This window comes from Penaeus monodon, chromosome 23, assembly GCF_015228065.2.
Source record: "Penaeus monodon isolate SGIC_2016 chromosome 23, NSTDA_Pmon_1, whole genome shotgun sequence".
Classification (NCBI taxonomy): Eukaryota; Metazoa; Arthropoda; class Malacostraca; order Decapoda; family Penaeidae; genus Penaeus; species Penaeus monodon.
The window spans coordinates 26,565,383-26,565,681 of record NC_051408.1 but is presented as its reverse complement, the minus strand read 5'-3'; positions in this window follow the sequence as shown (position 1 = coordinate 26,565,681).

The following is a 299-nucleotide window of genomic DNA, read 5'->3' as shown; positions in this document are numbered from 1 at the left end:
TCTAGAAGTTTCAAAGGACTCGAGACACTGCCAGCATTATAGCTTTCTCAGTGCTACAGAAATTTCAATGGAGTTTAAATATTTCTTTAAAAAAACAAAGGGAATAGAGAGGAAAAAATAGTGATACTTAAACAGATACCTGAAAAAAACAACAGCACCATGATAAAATAAATATCAATGATCATAGCGATATCTAGAATTTGGGAAATTTTAGTTCAGACCAACGTTGGGGATGGAACATTGGGGAAAATGGGGAAAACAGCGAGTTGCAAGGAGGAAAGAGGGAACCGGTGTAACAG